This window comes from Hipposideros armiger, unplaced genomic scaffold (assembly GCF_001890085.2).
Source record: "Hipposideros armiger isolate ML-2016 unplaced genomic scaffold, ASM189008v1 scaffold_26, whole genome shotgun sequence".
Classification (NCBI taxonomy): Eukaryota; Metazoa; Chordata; class Mammalia; order Chiroptera; family Hipposideridae; genus Hipposideros; species Hipposideros armiger.
In genome coordinates this window covers 4,869,190-4,890,014 of record NW_017731376.1, presented here as the reverse complement: position 1 = coordinate 4,890,014, position 20,825 = coordinate 4,869,190, and the positions used below count along the sequence as shown (strand labels likewise).

Here is a 20,825-nt window from a genome sequence, read left to right as displayed (position 1 = left end):
GGCCGCTCACGCTGGCTGCTGGCTACACAGGGTAGCCCATGGCAATCCACTGCCACAGGGGCTGCAGACTACGCCGTCGCCAGCGACTCATGGCAGCCCAGCTCCAGGTCGAGCTGTTGTTCAGCATCTTAGCTGTAGAGGGCAGTGTCACTGGCCCTCATATGTGGGATCCGAACCGGGGTCCTCTGGCATCCCAAGCCAGTTCTTAACCATCGCGCCACTCAGCCGGCCCGAGTTTTTATTTTTACAAACAAAAAAATTACAGATAAATGACTTTCACTAAATAACAGCCACAAAGTTCTTCTTTTTTTTGTTTTGTTTTTTTAAGGGAATGGATTTTTAGAACTTTTTAAAGGTAGTCCCTTAAAAGTAAAAGCATAGTTTATGGGAATTTTCAATATGAATACTGAATATTCAAAATCAGAATCTCTTTAATCTTAAGTGTCCTAGTTCCTTTCAAAGGTATTTAGAATACATAGAAATTATATTTTCTTTAGCTTCTAATTAACAACAACATTAATTTACAAAATAAATATATAAACATTAGCCTTTTGAAAATAACTTTACTTTTCAAGGAACTTGGAATAGTACATAGATCATAATGAGAGACCAATGCATTTGACTGATCGATGTTGGAAAACAGAAATAGATGTCAATTACAGTTGGAGTAATTTCTCTTTGTTGAGCAGAATATTAACATCAAATAAAATGCTTCATTGTAATCTTTCCATTCTAATTTCCAGTTTATTTGTTCTCAAACAAGCGTTTAAAAAAATGCATCTCAAAAATAGTCCGAGGTATATTGGTTACATTTACATTATTTTTTCTCCTGTATTATTATCTTTAATGGTGTTTTCAGAAAAAGGTCTATAAATTCATAGCCTTTGCCAATTAGCTATCCAGTAGTTTTTAAATTTGGGTGATACCTGGCTTATTTCTGCTTAATAGTTATTGCTTCTCCCAAGATGCTGAGAATTTTTAAATCCCACTAACTGGTAGATGGAAAAATGCCAAATTCACATAAAATATGTGATTATTTTGCTTTAAAAGAATAATTTTTAAAATACGTTTTTTCCTGCTTTGCTAGAAAAACACAATAGCAATAAATAGTAAAGGAGAATAATGAAATGCTGGAAAGACTGCTATACCCCAAAGATAAGGAAGATCAGGTATTTAAACCAAGGTATGTTATTTTTGATGACTAAATTTATGTAACTAAAATGATTACCTTTCACAACTCTTAAACATGTGCAGACATACACAAATAATTACAGGCATATCTCAGAGATATTGTGGGCTCAGTTCCAGACCACCAAACAAACCGAGTATCTCAATAAAATAAGTCATAATCTTTTTGTTGGTGGGGGTTTTTGCTTTCAGTTTGTACAAAAATGCATCTGTGAAGTGCAATAAAGCTAGGTATACCTCTATTGTGGCTGAGTGCTATTCTCGTTCATACCAAATTTTCTTTTCATCATAGCCCCTCTTATAATCTTATAGAACTGAGGATGTTGATAAGATCATTTTTACAGGCATTGTACTTAAAATGTGGGAACTTGATCTGCAATTCAGAAAATTGGTAAGAAAGAACCATCTGGAAATGAATGAAGATTATAAAAATCTCAAGGTGAAAGGGGGGTGGGGGCAAAAAAAAAATTAGATAAGGTCCGGTAGTGATGGTTGAGAAATCTAGAACTATTTTGACTGCATGAGGAGAGCAGGGAACATATCACTCCCATCCATAAGGTGGTGGAGAGATTATACCTGGAATTCAATTTGTTGTTTTGTGAACTATTAGAAAAGAAAATGGTGGAGATCCAGAAATGAGAAATAATAGTGATGAAGGTAACTGAAGAATTGATTTATGAGCAGAGATTAAGGCAGCTAAATGTGTTCAGTTAAGTGAAGATTAAGTGGGCCCTGATAACACCCCATGAGTATTTGTGAAACTTAATGAAGACAGGACATATTTCACATAGCTACAAAGGAGATGACCGTCAAGGAAATAAATTCTAAAGAACTTATTAGAAGATACTTCTCAATATTTTTGTCAGTGGAAATATTAGTTTTGTAAAGCAGTAACTGCAAAAATAACTTTATAGGGCTGGCCAAGTGGCTCAGTTGGTTGAGATAGCTTAAGAGTTTGAGCTCTGAGCAACAGGGCAGCCAGTTCAATTCCCACATGGGCCAGTGAGCTTCGCCCGAGCTGAGCTGCCACTGAGCTGCCAACAGGTGGCAGGATGGCTCAGCTGGTGAGAACATGTGTTCCTAACAACAAGACTGCCTGTTTGATGGTGGGCTATGCCTGCCCACAACTAAGACTGAACTCAGCACCTTGAGCTGAGCTGCCGCCCGAATGGCTCAGTGGATAGAGCATGTGTTCTTAACAACAAGGCTGCTGGTTCGACTCCCGCATGGGATGGTGGCTATGCCCACCTGCAACTAAGATTGTAACACAGCACCTTGAGCTTAGAGGCCATGAGCTACTGATGGGCAGCCAGATGGTGACTGGCGCCCTCCACAATGAAGATTGAAGAATAACAACTTGGCTGGTCCCCTTCCCCAATTTCCCAACACAGTCCCCTCCCCCAATTCCCCAATTAAAAAACAAAGCAAAACACTTTATAAAATGAGTGAGATTCTGAGCTTCTTCAAATTACAATTCAGTTTGTATAAGAATTTCAGTTATCTTGCATATCCTTATTCTTATCAGCCAGGGACTGTTAGTAATCATCAGACAGCATTTAATTATGGTGGAGAAGGAGAAGAAGGTGGAAGAGGAGGAGGAGGAGAAGAATAAGAAGGAGAGCCTCTAAGAGAGCAGTTATCACACTTTTGGACTCAGGGCCCCTTTATACTTTGAAAAAGTATTGAGGTTTCCAAAGAGCATTTTTTTAAACATGTGTTATAATGATTGATATACCATATTGGAAATCAAACTGAAAATAATTTTGGCATATTTATTTGTTACTGCATTAAAAATGATAATAAGCTCATTACATGTTAATGTATAGAACATATTTTTAATGAAAAATAATGATAGAGGAGAAAAACGGTATTGTTTTTCATTTTCATCTCTTCAATATGTGGCTTAATAGAAGGCAGCTGGATATCTAAGCTTACTATTGTCTTATGTTGTTTTAAGGTGAAGTATATGTAGAAATTCCAGCCTCACAGAAATATGTAGTTGGGGAAAAGGGAGTATTTTAATAGTCTATTCATATAATTGTGGATTTTTTTAATACCCTCTAAAACTTGGTAAATTGGAGGTTTTTGCACGTTACTTGCCTAGTGGAATCTGATACCATACCAGTAAACTTTCAGCACTCCTTACACTAAAGTCCACTGGTTTGTCTTACATCTTTAATGGACCTTTTATGATTTTGTAACATTCTGCATTTGTGTTTAGAAAATATTTGTTCTTGAGTTACTCAGATCTTCTGAAGGCTGACCTATTTTATTATACTGTATCAAAACATTACATTTGTTAATATCACCATTGATCTCTTGAGGAAGTTTTTAAGTTTTAGAAAACTGTTGAGCTCATGGTTGTGGATCCAAGTTTTTTCAAATTCAAATTTCTTCTGAAAGCTCAAATCTTATCATTGGCCACACATACAGTTCGTTGTTTTCCTTGATGTGACAAACTCACTTTGTTCATTTTTAAGAAAACATTTTCCAAATGTCAATCTGAATAGCCATATTTTGTCTTTCAGTCATTTTTTAAAAATTAAAGATAGTGTTTCATGAAAAACGTGGCCAGTTCAGCTCACAAGTCAAACACAGCTCAAACATAAGTGCTTTTCCTCAAGTCACTGTCCTTTGATGTGTAGCCAAAGTGCTTTATGCATCCATCCTATTTTGTCACACAGAATATTAAAAAGACATGTACTCACTGGTCAAGTGTCAATAATATTAACATTTTTATGGCTTCATCAAGAAAATTCTTAAGTGAAATTGGCTTTCTTTTTATTATTTTTTTTTTATTGTGAGTACAAGGAGGTGAAGAACACAATGGCTACTAGTACAGTTTGGTACCACTGCCCTGATTCATACTAAGGCACCAGCAGTTTTATCCACCATCAGTGCAAATATCAACACAGTGAAAAAGTCTAAGAATATCTTAGTATCATTATGAAAATAGTTTGACCCCATAGACTCTTTGGGAATGTCTCAGAGACCACCAGTGTTGATAAGCAAAATTTTGATAGTGAATCGTTGTAGTTAGAATGAAGGTTGCCACTTCTCTTTATATCCTTTGGTCCCTGAACCCACGTATCATTTCTTTGTGAAAAATAGTGTCACATGTTGTGTGCTGGTTCAGAATGCTCATCACAATAAAGGCAGCAACTGTATCTTCAATAGTTCCATTCTAGCACGAACCTAATAAACAAACCCTGGGATGGGTGTGGATGTGTAAATGGAAGGTTACTCGCAACGTGGAATCTGATACCATACCAGTAAACTTCAGGAGAAGGTAGAGGAGAGATTATATAACTAACAAGTGATACTATCATAGGCTTCTTCCTTTCTTCCTTCTGCGTATCATAGGCAACCTTTTCGTTTAAGAGGCCCTAGGTTTAGAAACTGCACTAGAGATGACTATTGGATGAAGGGCCAAGAGTTTCAGTGTGATCATGCAAGTCAATTCTCCATTTGTCAGATTTAGAATTTTTTTTCAATTCTACAGATGTTTTTGGATTGCTAATCTATTTCAGTCCTAAGGATCCAAGAAGGTTTAGAGATTACTCCTTACACACACACACACACACACACACACACACACACACACACACACACACACACCATTGATAAAGGGCATTGCAGCATCCTAAAATATAGTAGTAGAAACATGTAGAAAAGGACAGGCCTCTCTAAATATATCACTTCAACCAAATGATGAAATTGCGATTACTCAAATATAGCCTAAAGTGTGAAGTAAGTTGAGGTATGAACATGAGATATAAACTCAGAGACTTTTTTCCCCCACAATGTAGTCATCAATTTCCTAAAGTTTAAGGTGGAGATTGCCAAACATTTTTTTCTGTAAAGGGCCAGATAATAAATATTTTAGATTTGTAGACCTTGTGGTTTCTGTTGCAACTACTCAGCTGTGCTGTGGTAGTAAGAGAGCAACCATAGATAGTATGCCAATGAATTAGTGTGTCTATGTTTTAATAAAACTTTATTTACAAAAGCAACCAGTGGGCTTTGGATTGGTGACCTTGCTCTAACTTCATGGTTTACTATTTAGCACCTACTACCATGCATTCCATGTCTTTTCACAAATCCATTTGAATGATATACCCACGTCCTCTATTTATTCACTATCTGCTCTCTTACATTTAAACTTTCAATTCCTAATCTCTCACCACTGAAACTTTTCTTAATGATGTTATTATTTCTCCTCCTCCTCCTCCTTCTTCGTTTACTGATTAGTTCTAGTTACCTCTTTTGGGTTTAATATCCTAGCTTGCTTTGATATCCTAGCTATTTTAATAGGGGATATTATTAGGGCAAGACTCAGACGTGGATGGGCTACTTGCAGCACATGCTGACCTATCTAAAAGAACAGTACTAGATAAGCTAATGGATGTATTCAGAACTACATGCAGCTAGTCTGCTTATTATGTCATTGGTCACTGGTCTCTATTCTCCGAGGGTCAACTAGCGAGACATTGATACTACCTGGGACCCGTAACTAATGGGGATCAAGGGATATTCAGGGAACTCAGAGGGAATCCCTGAAGATTCCCAGAAAATATAAGCTGGGCATTGGACTCACAAGCTGTAACTCTCCTTAGAAGGTGGGAGGGAAGATGAAGCTGAGTGGGCCAAGCCAACACTCTTCTCAGAAGTAGAAAGTGAGAAGGTAGGAAAGGTGACAAAGTCTAGGAGTATAAACATGTTAGTTAATCTCATTCCAATCCCACAGTGAAGTGCAACTTACTTTAATAAAAGCGTCAGTAAAGCACTACCTTAATTCCTAAGTAAAATTTGACTACCAATTTAACATAATTTAAAAGATAAAATGCACTGTAGGTGTGATAATCTATTGAATTATTTAAAAGATAATTAAGCTAAGACTCTCAACACTAAATGTAATATGATTTTTGCCAACATTATTTCCTTTTTTTGTATGTAAAATCATATAGCCTAGCATGATTTCGATACCTTATTTTAATTTTAAATGAAAATAATATTTTTTTGCTGTTTTCCTTTCCCACTTGAATAGTTTTCCCTACTCACTGCCCATCTTTAAATATGCATAATGAATGATGTGGTTAAAAAAAAACAATAAAAAAACTGTCGAGAACAATTCAATCAAATTAAAAATATCCAGCAGAAAGTATTCATCATATGGTTTGTAAAGTTTGTGGCTTTATTCAAAATAAGTGTAAAACTAAAACAGAAGTCCCTGCTCTTTTACTGTTGAGTCCCCACCACATGCCTAATTCAGACTTCGAAGCTGATTGTTTGGTATTCCATCATCCATCATATTGAATTAATTTTCTTTGCATTTTGCTGATTGTTCCACTGCCTTTTAATTTAAAATAGAAACTCAGAAAATGTCATTTGCTTCCTTTTTAGAATAAATTTTATATTTCTTTCATTTTGTGCTCAATCAGTATCACCACTATTTTCTTTTAATCTTTTTATGTCGCCCAAATATTATTTATTAGTTAAATCAAATTTATACTGGCCTAAGGTCTGAAAAATTAACTAAGGACCTAGAAAGTACAATTTGTTGACACATTAAGTCATTTGTAGAATCATAAAAATTAATTTGTTAAAAAGACATTACATATATCAAGTAATTTAGATGAACACATAATTTTGCAATTTTATAAACTTAAAGTGATGTTCATTTATTTGACCAACAAAACTAGTAAAGGATATTTAGGAAATTCAAATTAATTAAGCTTTTCATGAGAAAATAACCAACCTCAAGAGTTTCATAAACTGGAATGTTATGTAAACAGTTTTACATGGTGGAAGTCAGGGAGAAGGTATGTAAAGCTGCTTTTACATTTGTGCAATTGCAATCTATATACTGCAATGTATATTCAGCATCCAAAGTCTAGTCTCCTTCCATCACTGTATATTTGGTACCCTTTATCTTCTTCAAATTCCCCCAACACTTCCCCCTCTGGTAACCACCATTCTGTTGCCTGTGTCTATAAGTATTTTTGTTTGTTTGTTTATTCATGTGTTGCTTCTTGTTTTGTATCCCATATGAAAGTGAAATCATATGGTTCCTGTCATTTTCCATCTGACTTATTTCACTTAGCATGATACTCTAAAGATACATTCATGCTGGAAATTCTAGCCACAACAATTATGTAAGAAAAAAAAGTCACCCAAATTGGAAAGGAAGAAGAAAACTGTCATTATTTGCAGATGACATGATACTTTATATAGAGAACCCTAAAAATTCTACCAAAAAACTGTTAGAAACGATAAATAAATTCAGAAAGTAGCACACACAATGCAAGATTCATATTCAGAAATCAGTTGCATTTTTTATACTAACAACAAACTATCAGAAAGACATTAAGAAAACAATCCCATTTACAATTGCATCAAAAAAATACCTAGGAATAAATTTAACCAAGGAAGTAGAAGACCTGTACTTGGAAAATTATAAGAGATTGAAGGAAGAAATTGAAGAAGATACAAATAAATGGAAGCATATACCATGCTCATGAATAGGAGAAACTAACATCATTAAAATGTCCATACTACTCAAAGCAATCTATAGATTCAGTGCAACCACCATCAAAATACCAATGGCATTTTTCACAAAAGTAGAACAAATAATCTTAAAATTTATACAGAACCACAAAAGACCCTGAATAGCCAAAGCAATCTTGAGAAAGAAGAACCAAGTTGGAAGTATCACACTGCCTGATATCAAGCTATACTACAAGGCTACAGTAATCAAAACAGCATGAGGGGCGGCTGTTTAGCTCAGGTGGTTAGAATGCAGTGCTCATAACACCAAGGTTGCCAGTTTGATACCCACATGGGCACCCTCCACAACTAGATTGAAACAACTACTTGACTTGGAGCTGATGAGTCTTGGAAAAACACACTGTTCCCCAATAAAAAAAATTGTTATTTAAAAAACCCAGCATGGTAGTGGCATAAAAAGACTGATAGATCAATGGAACAGAATAGAGAGCTTAGAAATAAACCCATGGTCAATTAAACTATGCAAAGGAGGCAAGAATATACAATGGGGTAAAGCCAGTTTATTAAATAAATGCTAGTGGGAAAACTGGACAGATACATATGAAAAAAAATTAAACTAGACCACCTTCTTACACCATATATAAGAATAAACACAAAATGGATTAAAGACTTAGATGTAAGACCCGAAATCATAAAACTTGCAGAAGAAAGCATAGGCAGTAAACTCTCTGACATTGCTCTTAGTAATATATATATTTTTTGATATACCTCCCTGGGCAAGGGAAACAAAAGAAACAAAAGAATAAAAAAATGGGACTACATCAAACTAAAAAGTTTTTGCACAGCAAGGAAAGTCATCAACAAAGCAAAAAGACAGCATACTGAATAGGAAAAGATAATTTCCAATGCTACATCGGATAAGGGATTAATAGCCAAAATTTATAAATTTATAAAGAACTCATACAACTTAACACCAAAACAAAAAAGAAAACAAAAACAAACAATCCAATTAAAAATGGGCAGAAGACCTGAATAAACATTTGTCCAAAGAGGACATACAGATGGCCAATAGAAATAAGAAAAGATGCTCAATGTCACTATCATCAAAGTAAGGCAAATTAAAATCACAATGAGATATTAACCCACACCTGTCAGAGTGGCTATCATCAATAAATTCACAAAAAACAAGTGTTAGCTAGGATATGGACAAAAGGGAACCCTCACGAACTGTTGGCGGAATTAAATTGGTGCAACCACTATGGAAACTGTGTGGAGGTTCTTCAAAAAATTAAAAATGGAACTTTCTTATGACCCAGCAACTCAACTTCTGGGCATTTGTCTTTTAAAAAAATACAACCCACTAATTCAAAAAGATATATGCACCCCTATGGTCACTGTAGAACTATTTACAATAGCCAAGATATGGATATTAAGTATGTGTCCATCAATAGATGATTGGATAAAGAAGAGGTGGTACATACAAGATCAGACAATTACGTTCATGAACTCATCTTAGAAAAAGTGCTACATACTTCATTGCAGAATATCACCATGGTCACCTTCAAAGTATTCCACTTGGGAAGCTCTGCACCGACGCCAGCAACCTAGTCCACACTTCAAAGCAATTTTGGAACTCTTTTTCTGGAATGGCAATCAGAGCTGTCATTATATTACCCTTGATGTCGTAAATGTCATAAAAATGTTTTCTTTTCAATATTTCCTTTATCTCCAGGTAAAGAAAAAAGTAATTGGGGGCCAGATCAAGTGAGTAGGGAGGGTGTTCCAATATAGTTATTTGTTTATTGGCTAAAAACTCCCTCAAAGACAGTGCCGTGTGAGCTGGTGCATTGTTGTGATGCAAGAGCCATGAATTGTTAGTAACAAGTTCAGGTGGTCTAACTTTTTCTGACAACCTTTTCAGCACTTCCAAATAGTAAACTTGGTTAACTGTCTGTCCAGTTGGTACAAATTCATAATGAATAATCCCTTTGATATAAAAAAAAGGTTAGCAACATCATTGCAACAAGTTCACTAACTTAATTATCAGACTTTGTATATACAATAGAATATTACCCAGGAATGTAAAAGGATGAAATCTTACCATTTGTGACAACATGGATGGATCTAGAGAGTATTATGCTAAGTGAAATAAGTCAAACAGAGAAAGACAAATACCACATGATTTCACTTATACACAACAATATAAATTAACAAACGGAACAGAAGCAGACTCATACAGAGAGCAAACTGATGGTTGCCAAATGGGAGGAGGGCTACATGAAAAAGTAAAGAGATTAATAAGTACAAGTTGGTAGTTATAAAATAGCCACAAGGATGTAAAAATACAGCATAAGGAATATAGTCAATAATGTTTTAATAACTATGTATGGTGCCAGGTGGGTAGTAGACAAATCAGGAGGATCACTTTGTGAATTGTATAAATGTCTAACCACTATGCTGTATACCTAAAACTAATATAAAATAATATTGAATATCAAATGTAATTTTTAAAGATCTATATCTCACATCTTCTTTATCCAATCATCCATTGAAGGACATTGGTTGTTTCCATGTCTTGGCTACTGTGAATAATTCTGCAATGAATATAGGGGTACATATATCTTTAAGAATAAATGTTTTCAAAATTCTCAGGTACATACCCAGAAGAAGGATTTCTGGGTCATACGATAATTCTATTCTAATTTTTTTGATGAAACTCCATAGTCTTTTCCATAGTGGCTGTACCAATTTGCATTTCCACTCAGCAGTGTATGAGAGTTCCTTTTTTTCCGCATTCTCTCCAACACTTGTTATTTGTTGTCTTAGTGATATTGTCATTCTAACAGGTGTGAGGTCATATCTCATTGTGGTTTTGATTTTGCATTTCCTTTATAGCTAGTGAAGTTGAGTGTCTTTTCATATATCTGTTAGCCATTTGTATGTTTTCTTGGGAAAAGCATTTAGGTTTTCTGCCATTTTTTAAGTGGATTGTTTTTTGTTTGTTTTAAGTTGTATGAATTCTTTATGTACTTTTAATATTAGCCCCTTATCAGAGGTATTGTTTGCTGTATCTTCTTCTATTCCGTTGGTCATCTTTTTGTTTTGGGGATGGTTTCTTTTGCTGTTCAGAAGCTTTTTAGTTTGATTTAGTACCATTCATTTATTTTTGCTTTTACTTCCCTTGATTTTGGGTCAAATTCATAAAATCCTCTGTGAGACCAAGGTCTATAAGTTTAGTAACTACGCTTTCTTCTACGCAGTTTATTGTTTCAGATGTTATATTTAGGTCTTTGATCTATTTTGAGTTAATTTTGGTTTATGGTGACAAATAGCAGTCTAGTTTGGTTCTTTTTCATGTAAATTTCCAATTTTTCTATTTATTAAGGAGGCTTTCTTTTCTTCATTGTATGTTTTTGCTTCCTTTGTCAAAACTTAGTTGTCCATATACATGTAGGTGTATTTCTGGGCTCTCAATTCTGTTCCATTGGTCTGTGTGTGTTTTTCTACCAGCATCGTACTGTTTTGATTACTGTAGCTTTGTAATATAATTTGAAGTCAGGGAGTATGATACCTCCAGCTTTGATTTTTTTTTTCCCCCTCAGGATTGTTTAGTCAATTCAGGGTCCTTTATGGTTCTATACAAATTTGATGATTGTTTTGTTTTATTTATTTGAAAAGTACCATTGTGATTTAATATGGATTGCATTAAATCTGTATATTGCTTTAGGTAATTTGCCATTTTAATTATGTTGATTGTTTCAATTCATGAATAGAATATCTTTCCATTTCTTTGGGTCTTCTTCAATTTCTTTCAGTAATGCCTTATAGTTCAGTGTATAGGTCATTCACATCCATTGTGAAGTTTATTCTTAGGTATTTTATTCCTTTTGTTGCAATTGCAATTGTTTTCTTTTTTCCCCTGAAATTTCATTGTCAGTATATAAGTCACAATGGGTTTTTGTACATTGATTTTTTTTAATCCTGCAACTTTATAATATTTGTTTATTGTTTCTAATAGTTTCTTTCTTCTTTTATTAGCTGAGCCATCCTGCCACCTGTTGGCAGCTCAGCGGCAGGTCAGCTTGGGCCGGGAATCAAACCGGCGACCCCGTTGCTCAGAGCTCGCACTCTTGAGTGAGCTCTTAACCAACTGAGCCACTCGGCTGGCCCTCTAATAGTTTCTTGATGGAGTCTTTAGGGATTTTTATATAAAGGATCATGTCATCTGCAAAAAATGACAATTTGACTTCTTCATTTCCAATTTTTTGTTCTCTATTTTATTCAATTCTGCTCTTTTTCATTATTTCCTTCCTTCTACTGACTTTGGGCTTCATTTGTTCTTCTTTTTCTAGTTATTTAAAGTGAAATGATAGGCTGTTTATTTGAGTTTTTTCCTTTTTATTTTGAGATAATGCTATAAGCTTCTTTCTCATTACCACTTTTGCTGCATCCCCCAATTTTTTATCTGTTGTATTGTCATTCACATTTGTTTCTATATGTCTTTTGATCTCATCTCTTTATTTCATCGTTGACCCACTCATTGTTTAGTAGTATGTTGTTTCATCTCCACATATATGTGTTTTTCCTCCTTTATTTTTGCAGTTGAGATTCAATTTCAAAGCATTGTGGACAGAGAATATACCTGGTATGATTTCAGTCTTCTTAAATTTAATGAGGTTCATTTTGTGTGCCAGCGTAGGGTACATCCTTAAGAATGGTCCTTGTGCCCTAGGGAAAAATACATATTCTGGTGTTCTTCTTTGGAAAGCTCTCCAAATATTGATTATTTCCATTTGGTCTAATATGTCATTTAAGGCCAATATTTCCATATTGATTTTCTGTTTGGATGATCTACTGATTGATGACAATGGGATATTTAGGTATCCTACTATGATTATGTTTTTGTCAGTTTCTCCCCTTCATTCTCTTAGTAGTTGCTTTATATACTTTGGTGCTCTCAGGTTGGGCACATGTATATTAATAAGTATTATGTCTTCTTGATGTATTGTCCCCTTTATCATTATAAAATGCCTTTGTCTTTTGTTACTTTTTTTTTATTTTGAAATCTATTTTGTAAGATATAAGTATGACTACACCCACTTTTACAGAGTCCTCTATTCTCATGAAATTATCCTGAAGATGTTTCCAGGGACATCTGGATGTGTATGTGTGCATTTGAATCAACATATATAAGAAGAGCACAGTACTAGATAATTCTTTGGCTATTAGACTATGGTGCTTAGATATAAAACAAAGTTTATGTAGTCATTTATTTCTTCATTGAAAAAAATTATTAAATGTTTACTATGGGGAAAGTATTATGTTGAGATGGGGTGGGGAAGAGATAAAAGATACATATAATATTATCCTTGTTTTCTGAGAACCATAGAATTTCAAAACTTGAATGCATGACCTGGAAAACACATTTCAATTTGGAAGGACAACCTATTTTTTTCTGTTTTTTTCTTGCACTTCAATAGTTTTCCCTACCCACTGCTGCTCATCTTTAATGCACAAAATGCATGATGTGGTAAAAGGAAATGGTTCAACTAGAAATCTGCTTCAAACTTTTCATTAGACATGTGAGTAATCATAGCTCAAAGCTTTTAAATGACAGGCTTAATGTTGCATGACTTCAACTGGCTGAATCTAGGGACTCACATTCTAATAGAGGAATTTTTAATTCCTTTTTTTCCTTTTAGAATTAATTTTACTTTGTTTAGATAAGGAAGACTTCAATAAAGCTAACTATGTATTGAGTCTCACTGATTAAAAAAGCAGTTAAAAAAACTCTGCTTTTGTGTAAATTTCTAGACAAATCATAAATGTAAAGCACAACATTATAAATACTGTACTATTCAGAGGTACTTACTGGAGAAGTGAAACACTTGTATTTTTAACTAAAAAATTCTGACCTCTCAAAATAGTGGGGTTTTTTAAACAATTTTTTGAAAATTAGCATTTTCTTTTAAACTGTTAAAATGTCAATTTCAATTTAAAAAATCCTTACAGATAAATTTTAGTTATTTCTTTCATTCTCAATTATTTTTTTACTTTCAAACAGAACCAGTTTCTAAATAAACATTTATGAAAAACCTTTTTTTTTTTTAAAGATTTTTTATTGGGGAATTGGGGAAGGGGAACAGCCACGTTGCTGTCCTTCAATCTTAGTTGTGGAGGGCGCAGCTAGCTCAGCTCCAAGTCCAGTCGCCATCCGGCCACCCATCGGCAGCTCGCGGCCACTGAGCTCAAGGTGCCGATTTCAATCTTAGTTGTGGGTGGGCACAGCCCACCATCCCATGTGGGAGTCGAACTGGCAACCTTGTTGTTAGGAGCATGTGCCCTCACCAGCTGAGCCATCCTTCCACTTGTTGGCAGCTCAGTGGCAGCTCAGCTCGGGCGCAGCTCACTGGCTCATGTGGGAATCGAGCCGGTGACCCTGTTGCTCAGAGCTCGTGCTCTTAACCAACTGAGCCACTCAGCCGGCCCTGTAAAACAGTTTTAATGTAAAAAAACCCCAAAAAACTAAGCAATCTAGTACAGCTTTTATAGTCTGAATGTGATTTATCAATATTCAGAACTAAATGTCTATAGTGGTAAAAAACATACAGTGTCTTCTTAATATTCAAAACCAGCAACTTTCCACAAGGCTAGAAAGTTAGTAGAAAGGATCAAACATATTTAAGTACTGCCCCAGTTCTTCTAAAATGATGCACTCTTTTGTCCTTGAAGTAGTCATCTTGAGTAACAATAGAGTTTCTCAATCTGTTCTTTGAGTTAAACAGACAAATACCACCATCTGTATGCTTTGGTCCACAGATTTCTTTTATGGGCCATATCCAAAGGATGGAATAGCTTTATGAACTGAGCATTCACATGGCAAAACTTCAGCTCTTGAATCAACTTCATTACAGTGGTAGTTAACAGATGTATGAGCCTGAGGTATGACATAAATTCTTTGTTCACCAGAAGGCCATTGTGGTGGCATCTAATAACTATATATAGGCATCTGATATCCAGTATTGATCTGAACTGGTGAACTTGAATAACGAGGATATACCTGAACATAATGAGTTATAGAATTCATCACGGTTGAAGGCTATATATAAGTTTCAGTGTTTGGACTGTGGTACATGAAGAGGGTTAAAAGACAAAGGACATGACTGCACATAATAAGCACATAAATTTTGTTTCCTAATTGCAGGGTCCAGTTTCATCTTTTTACCATGGAAATTTATTTGTGATTCTACTATCTTCTACACATCTGCATCATTATAAAAGGGAACAAATCCATAGTCCTTGCACACACCAGTTCGATCCATGATTGTTTTCACTCCTTTTACTGAATCATGCCTAGCACAAATACTTCTAATTTCAGTTTCATCCATCTTCACATCAATTCCACCAACAAAAAAGTGTTTGGCATGATTTTGCCTTCAGGTAAAACAGTGTTGTCCAGTTGTAGCTGATGAGGACTGGGTTCTGGCCTCTCTGGAGATGGTTGAGTTTGGAATCTCAGAATTTACAGCAGACTTATCTGTGATTTGATCCTCTGCTTCATCAATCTACTATTGCTTTCCTGTAATGTAGTCTTCATTTCAGTTATTGTATTCTTCATTTCTGACTGGTTCTTTTTTATGTTTTCTATCTCCATTTTTATGTTTCCTATTTCTTGGTGGAAGTTCTCTCCGAGACCATTAAGCATCCTTATAACTAGTGTTTTGAACTCTGCAGCTGGTAGATTTTTGTCTCCATATTGTTTAGATCTTTTTCTGGAGTTTTGTTCTGTTCTTTCATTTGGGACATGTTTCTTTGCCTCCCCATTTTGACTGCCTCCCTGTATTTGTTTCTAGGTATTAGATAGGGCTGCTATGTCTCCCAGTCTTGGTAGAGTGGTCTTATGCAGTAGGTGTTCTGTGTGGCTCAGTGGCACAGTCTTCCTTGTTTCTGGAGCCAGGTGCTGCGGGTGTGTCCCTTATGTGGGTTGTGTGTGCCCCCTGTTGTAGTTGAGCCTTGATGGCTGTTGGCACATCAATGGGAGGAATTGACCCTCAGGCTGATTTGTTGTGAGGACTGGCTGTGAATACAGTGGAGGATTTGTTGTGTAGGGGATGACCCTATGGATCAAGATTTGCTTCAGCACAGCTCTGGTGCCTGCCCAGTCTACTCTTTGGGTGTGTTGTTTGTGGAGGTGGTTGGGTGGTGCTCTGGTGCAATTTGAAGCTGGCCACCAGGTGTGATGGTTCTGGGGCCTCTTGGGAAGGGCTCTGTTGCAGGCCAAGTTCAGCTACTGCCTGTGTCCTGCTCAGGACCAACTGGTATGAGCTACAAAGTAATCTGTAGGTGGTTGTCACTTATGCTGGGCTTGGAGGTGCCTGGGAGAGGCTAAGCTGCAAACTGAGGCTGGCTTCTGCTAGTGCTGGGCTTTGGGCTGCTTAGCAAGAGGTATGGGGCACATTGAGACCAGATGCTTCTTGTTTGGAGTTTGTGAACCTTTAAGAAATTTTAGGAAAGTTCTTAGCTTGAATCAAGACACACTGTTTGAATAGAAATGTCACTGGAAGTGGCTTAGGTGGGTCTGAAAGTTTGGTTGGGTGGGGTCTCAGGGAATTACCAGGGCAGGGTGAATGGTGATAGCCAGAATGCTGGAGACTCAGTCTTCTCACCTGCCTGTTCCTGTGTGTGCAGGCTCAGTAAAGGAACAATGGCTTCTACCAGCACTTCTGTCTGGGAGAAAGCTTCTCCTTCAGCCTTTTCCCTAAAGCCAGAAACTCAGTTTCTTCCTGTATGTCCTTGGTGGCTTTTGAGCTGCTGCCCCACTCCTGGAGCTCAGAGCAAGTGAGTCCATCAGCCAGTAAGTCCATGTATAAGTCCTTTAAGATGGGTGTCTGAGACTCCAGCAGCCCTCCATCTCACTCAGCCACAATCTCCACTGGTTTTCACAGCCAGAAGTTATGGGGACTTCTCTTCCCAGCACTGAATCCTGGGGTGGGGAGCCTCATGTAGGCCTGGGACCCTTCACTCCTCAAGGAAGATATCCCTCTGAGTGGGTGTGGTGCCAGACTTTTCCATATCTCTGCCTCTCCTATTGGTCTTGAGGTGGCTTCTTCTTTATATCCTTAGTTAGAGGACTTCAGTTCAGCTATATTTCAAATGATTCTCATTGATGGTTTTCCTGTAGTGTAGTTGTAATTTTGAGGTGGCTATGTGAGGAGGGGGCTGTCTTGCCATCTTGACTGGATGCCTGAAATTTTAATTTATTTAAAAACATTTAACAGTAACTAGAATTTAAGCTTGAGTATTACATTAAGTCACTCAGTAAGCTCTGAGAATTAGATTAAGGAAAGTTTGAATTTCATTATTTTTTTCCAAAGGCATTGGTGAAATGCATTGTTCTAAGCAGAAAGAGGTAAAAAATATCAACATTTTATTTGATCTATTGGTAGTCCCTTCAGGACAAAACTATTTTGAAAATGCCTAAACAGAAATTATATGTGATAAAGATAGGCTAATTTAAATCTCTCTCTCTCTCTCTCTCTCTCCCTCTCCCTCTCTCTCTCCCTCTCCCTCTCACTCCCCCTCCCCCCTATTGATACAGAATGGGTTTTGTATCAATTCAGGATGACTAGAAGGTTTAATTAACAATGACCAATTACTGAATGTCTATTGTGTGTCAAGTGCTTTATGTACATTTACTTTTAATTATCACAAGAGAAACCATTATTATCCAATTTTTAAAAAACAGATGAGAACATTGTGGCTCAGAGAGACTAAAACCTTGTTTAACGTTACCCACCTAATAAATGTCAAAGGTGGTATTCAATGACAAGGTCTGTCTGATTATAACGCTAGTACATTTTGTAATATTCATCCAACCATTAATTTATTCCTTTTTTTCAGAAAGAATTCAAAGTAGTTTGATAAGGAGCTTCTCAAAAAACATGGTGTTAGTGGGCAAGAATGATAAATGATAAAAATATCCCTGGAAATCTCAGTATTAGTAGCTCCAGAATATTTTAGAGGAATCTGTACTGTCTCAGTGCCTCCATGTTAACAGAGCTTGCCAAGTTCAGTTTGATCTCAGTTCTTGCCCGGTGGATAGAAAAGAATGTTAATTTCCCTTGTTCCTTGTGGCAGTTTCTTTTGTCCTCTAGTGACATTTGGGCTGATAATCTTTGTGGACTGATTTATTTTTGTATTCTTTACAATCTTGCTCTTGAGTATACTTAAAACATGGAAATATGCAGACAGCTGATCTGAAATAGGAGGGACCAAGATAAAGGGTCAACTGAATGAAGATAGGACTCCTTTAAAGTCAGTGACGTTATAAAAAATGTACCCACCTCTGCAACCATGTGGGAATGACAAGGTGGTTCCTTGATCAAGCATAAACCTAGGAGAACTTGAAGGTTTAATCCAGCTCAGTAATTGACTTGCTCTGTTGTTTCTCTTAATACTGTCAACAGTAGTCTCCTAACTGTGAAGGACAATGGTAGATTTAACCTCTCTTTTGCTGACTCAGTTTCCTTATCTATAAACTGGAAGTCATAGTAGGAGTAGGTCAACTCAAAAGAGTGTGTGTGATGCTCAGAAATATAAATGTTTAAGATTAAAAAGATGGTAAATATAAATGTTTTAGAATGTCTATATAACAAGGTTAAATTATATATTCCTGCAATCTCTTCAAGGTGTGTGTGTGTGTGTGTGTGTGTGTGTGTGTGTGTGTGTGTGAATATAGAAAATGATTCGAACAATAAAGACCTTGAAAATAAACCAGTCAAATATGCCTGATTTTTCTGATATGTCCTATGAGGTGAAATTTGATCTTGATTTATTTTGGTCAGGTTAGCCAATTATTGGTTCTCAAAAAGAAAAGTTTTCTCTAGAAAATTGGCTAGAGAAAGAATCATTACTGCCTACAAGGCAAGGATGTAAAATAAGTAAATAGATTATCTGAAAGAGGGTGCTTCTGAGCTCCTGTTTCTGTGGGGCCTTCATTAGAGCATCATGCGTGGCATAGTTTCATGTACTTTGTTGGATAGGAGAGTGAGAAACCTGCCAGAATAAAGAGAGAAATATCTTAACCATTATGATTAACATTACCAGTTTTATAATTTATCTTAAAAATACAAAGTGCCCCTTGTTTACAGTATTTTTTAATCATTGGAAAACACCTTGAATGTATAATAACTAAATATGGAGGTAGTTGGAGAAAATAAAAATTAAATTATGACTTCATCTGCACATGCTTTTTATGTGAAAAAAAAATGGGTAGGTAGATCATTTCTTGCCTAAGTAATTATAGACATTGAACCTCATTCTTCAGTCTCCCACACTGACGTTTTTTTGTCTGGACCAGCTGAGTTAGCATCATATAGTAATATTACTATTCAGTGAAGCAATAGACCTTTGGTGGGAGCAGGGTGAGGGTGGGATGGGCAGAGAGCTGATGGGGTTTCTGCCTCCCTGCTCCCTTAATCTCCAACGTTGGCTGGTGGATCTTGGCTTCTTCACTGCTGAGAATCTTGTCACCTTCGTAATCCTCTTCAGCAGTAGCTCTATCACCTTGTTCCTTGAGGTTGGGATGGGTTCAGACTTTGGTGACACATAGCATCTTAAAGATGGCAGAGGTCCATTTCACAGGAAGGGCTATGGGCTTCTCTCTTTGTTTCTTACTGCCTTGCCAGCTGAGGTTCGGCTTTGGTTCTTTGTTGTATCTCAGTTTGCTTTCCTGTTTTCTGAGAAGGATCATGTATATGATCCTTGCATTATACTTACAAAACATTTTAGACACATTGAGTAGGAGGTTCTAGTGAATTACAAAGTACTAAATTTTATATCTAGTTTTCAGTTATTTTTTTTTCCTCTTCTTCTTCCCAGATTTGAGTTGGCGTAGTGCCTGGGACCAAGGCATATCTTCAGAGGAATCCAAGTTTCTCATATGGTCAAAAGGAAGAGTGTAGGCAGATGGAGGCTAGCGTTTCTTAAGATGAGGTCTTCTGGGAAGTGCTCATATTTTTCTGTGAATTTTAATCCTGGAAAGAGTTGCCTGCATCTCTCATTTTATTATTAAAATCTTCCTATTCTTGGTAGAATTGTAGCTGTCTACTCTCCAGCCAAATGGCGGAGGGGATAGAATCTGCTTGTGACGCATACCTTCCTGGTCTCCACTCATCCTAGATTTGAGAAATGAGCTGAGAAAACAAAGTCCCTCGTGATTTTAGGATCTGGGTTGCTTTGTTATTCCTCGATAATCTATTTGTAGGACATGACACTAGTATTTTGGGCTAAGTTGTTTTTGTTTTGTTTTTTAATTGGAGGAAAATAACGTATTTTCCTGATGACATAATAGTGAGAAAGATAGTAGGGAGAAAGAACAAATGGAAAGGGGAATGAAACTCTCACTTAAGCGAAGTTTTCAGTACCTGCAACAGTGTGGGTTTGAGTTTGCTCTGCGCTGGATTTAAATGAGGAGGTTCAGGATGAGGATGAGCTAAGTAACCAGTTACAGAGTTCTTGCCACCACTGAGTCCTGTGGCAATGATTGGAGCCTGTAATTAGGAAAGCAATCAAGACTGCAGGATTAGACCTTCTACTTTAGAAAAGAAGGGACCCGGTTTCACTTACCACAAGCTCGCTTGCCGATGATCATTTTGCTGTGGTTTTTAGAGAAGACCACCTTGGGAGAAAGGCATGTAAATCACATTTTGCTGCTGGTTAAACAAATCAGTGAAAGTTGCAGGGGCAAACCCTCTCCAGAGCAAAACCCAGCAGTAATCACCAACTGTCTCCTGGAAGGAGATGGTGACACACATGGTGAGTATGAGTCCTGGCTCGCTCTTTGGAATAAAAGAGCATTCATTTGAAAAAGCAGTTCTCTTATTGTGTCAGAAAGAGGGCTTTCTAACAGAGGGGTTTGACAGACTAGACAAAAGGCCTGGTTAAGTAATCAAATGTGTATGCAGGTGCTTTAGTTTTCCCTGCAGCACTTGTTTATACCAGATGAACTATGATTGGGCCTAATATACATTCTCTGGAGCTAAGATCTCCCCATATAAACATTTTTCATTGATGACATATTTTGTGTAGATATTTTCTCCATAGACTATCAGCATTTGTTTAATTTGGAG

General features: G+C 36.5%; 1 pseudogene; it reads right to left on the bottom strand.

Moving 5' to 3' along the window:
- Window positions 1–14,366: 14,366 nt before the first annotated feature.
- LOC109379441 (deleted in azoospermia-like) lies at window positions 14,367–20,347 on the bottom strand (annotated as a pseudogene).
- Window positions 20,348–20,825: the final 478 nt, after the last annotated feature.